The sequence below is a fragment of the Octopus bimaculoides genome, chromosome 7 (assembly GCF_046866305.1).
Source record: "Octopus bimaculoides isolate indiv1 chromosome 7, ASM4686630v1, whole genome shotgun sequence".
Classification (NCBI taxonomy): domain Eukaryota; kingdom Metazoa; phylum Mollusca; class Cephalopoda; order Octopoda; family Octopodidae; genus Octopus; species Octopus bimaculoides.
In genome coordinates this window covers 13,113,487-13,115,986 of record NC_142934.1, presented here as the reverse complement: position 1 = coordinate 13,115,986, position 2,500 = coordinate 13,113,487, and the positions used below count along the sequence as shown (strand labels likewise).

The 2,500-nt window shown below is 36.0% G+C and overlaps 1 protein-coding gene and 1 long non-coding RNA gene across 2 annotated transcripts in view; one reads left to right on the top strand and one right to left on the bottom strand.

Moving 5' to 3' along the window:
• Positions 1–2,500, bottom strand: part of LOC106869737 (uncharacterized) — a 48,057-nt gene that overhangs the window by 36,701 nt on the left and 8,856 nt on the right. The gene's annotated exons all lie outside the window — the stretch shown is intronic.
• The window catches only part of LOC149134582 (uncharacterized), a 3,848-nt gene that overhangs the window by 348 nt on the left and 1,000 nt on the right, over positions 1–2,500 (top strand). Inside the window, exons 1-2 of the long non-coding RNA XR_016242450.1 lie at positions 1–1,343; positions 2,292–2,359. The exon at positions 1–1,343 is cut by the window's left edge and continues 348 nt beyond it. This is a non-coding gene — a long non-coding RNA (uncharacterized LOC149134582). The remainder of the gene's footprint in view (positions 1,344–2,291; positions 2,360–2,500) is intronic.

The window sequence follows — 2,500 nt, the reverse complement described above, 5'->3', positions numbered from 1 at the left end:
GACAGAGTCCCTGTCAGATCTATAGATGTGTGCTTGAGTCCCACGGGCTTCGACTTTTTTTTTAATCGAAAAGGGTTTTCCAACGTAATACTTAAATGCTATTATTTATACGTACTTCGAAATCCAATTCTAAAATAGAATTATTTCTCGAAAGTTTATACATTCTTCTATATATAAAAAAGAATTTATTATACGCTAAACTGAATTATTTTTCTATCAGATAACAACGAAACGATGCTAATCATAGGGATAAAAAACATATTCATCTCATACCTCCTCTCTGTTTTCATATTTTATATACTCCTAACAAAGTAATCATTAATAATTGGACCGAAAACATCTCGTTGCTAAAAGGCTTAGTGAACGATTCTCTTCCAGCCTAGCTGTAATAATCTTTTCTACTCTAGGCACAAGGCCCGAAATTTTTGGGGAGGGGGCTAGTCTATTAGATCGATCTCAGCACGCAACTGGTACTTAATTTATCGACCCCAAAAGGATGAAAGCAAAGTCGACCTCGGCGGAATTTGAACTCAGAACGTAAAGACAGACGAAATACTGCTAAGCATTTAGCCCGGCGTGCTAACATTTCTGCGAGCTCGCCGCCTTAAGCTAGCTGTAATAATATTTGTTGTCAACAAAATTAAAGTTCGGGCTTTAAACACCAGACTGTTCCGTCAATTATGTGAAGAAAATGGTGAAGAATATTCTAAATTTGCAACTGCGAAGGAATAATTTTACCCTCACTCAAGCAAAAAATGCAATCAACAGTTTCATAAACATATTCAGTCTGTACAAACAAAACCTAGGAAGGAAGGAATTTTGTCAGTTTCGTCCATGAAAGCATTTCCCATGTATTTATTGAATATGATTTGAGAGCCTGTTGTGTACATCAACAGCAACTCAGTGATGACTTTCAGACAAGATTTAAGGATTTGATTGAACTGAATAGTCTTGACTAGGTAAAGAACCCATTTATGTGCAAAGCAGAGGAACAAAAAATTGATTTGCAGGAGGACATTGTCGAGGTACAATGTGACGAAGAAGGAAAGATGATTTCTGAAAATCAAGGCCTGTGTGAAATGTGGTTGCATTGCAATGGGAAATTTTCTTTACTGTGGAATGAAGCAAGGCTATTTTTTCATTGCAGTCCCATCATCATGCCTGGTGGAGAAGGGATTTAGCGCGGTAAACCAAATTTTAGCTAAAAACAGAAACCGACGGGACGTACAACAGCGTGGTGATTTACGACTTCTTTTGTCAAATTTAGAACCAAATATTCTTAAACTTGCTGCTGATCATAAGAAGCTGGGATCACACTGATGTACACATATCCAATGCAATCGGTAAATATTGCTGTAAATACACACGTATGTAAAATCTTGTTCTATTTCTAAATAATTCCTAAGAAAGATTACTTCGTTAGCGCTCATATTGGAGTGGAGTGGCGGTAAAGGTATCCAAATGTTCTAAGGAGGGCGTTTGCCAAAAAAGGTTGGGAAACACTGTGTTAAAGATATTGTTTAATCCACATTATTATCTAGTTGTTATATTATTGTTATTTCCGTTCAGAACAGGTTTGAACATTTAATGAAACCTTTTTTGTGTCATGTAGTTTGTGGAAAGGAAAATTTAGAAACATTTTCTGACCACATGTTTCTATATGTTCACTCAGTGGAATTTGGCGAATCTTAGTGTTCCGGATTTGTTGTCTGTGAACTCGTGAGCGTTCCGATAATGCATTCCCTGTCTCGCCAATGTATGGTTCCTCGTAATCAAGGCATTTAATACAGTAGATCAAATTTCTGCTTTTGCAGTTCATATCTGCATTCGTGAAAATTTGTCCACTTTTTGTTCTAATGAATCAACCAGTATGCATGTATTGACACGTTCCACGTCTGTTATCATGACACTTGGATACTGTGAATGTTTTATCCTGTTTGCTCATGTTGAGTTTTACCTACAGTCAAAAGTTAAGTGCTAGGTATACTCAATCTAGAAAACACATAGTAGTGCTCAATTGTTTTAAACTTAGTTTATTAATTTTTAATCCAGGACTTGACCACTGTGGAGCAAGTGCTAGATTATGAATTTGGAATTAAAAAAAAAATAACAAAATAAAAACAAACAAACAAACATAATGCCAACAACCTTTGGTTTTTTCATATTGTGTGGAATTTATGTGAAAGCCTTTAGACACAAAATGCAAAAACTTCTGCTACAAAGATTTTTGACATTCTCTTTTTTTTTTTTTAAGAATTCTAAGTATTCTTTTATTCTTCTACTTGTTTCAGTTATGTGACTGCGGCCATGCTGGAGCACCACCTTTAGTCGAACAAATCGACGCCAGGACTTATTCTTTGTAAGCCAAGTACTTATTCTATCGGTCTCTTTTACCGAACCACAAAGTTACGGGGACGTAAACACACCAACATCGGTTGTCAAGCGATGGTGGGGGAGAAACACAATCGCACAAATACATACATACGTGTATATATATATA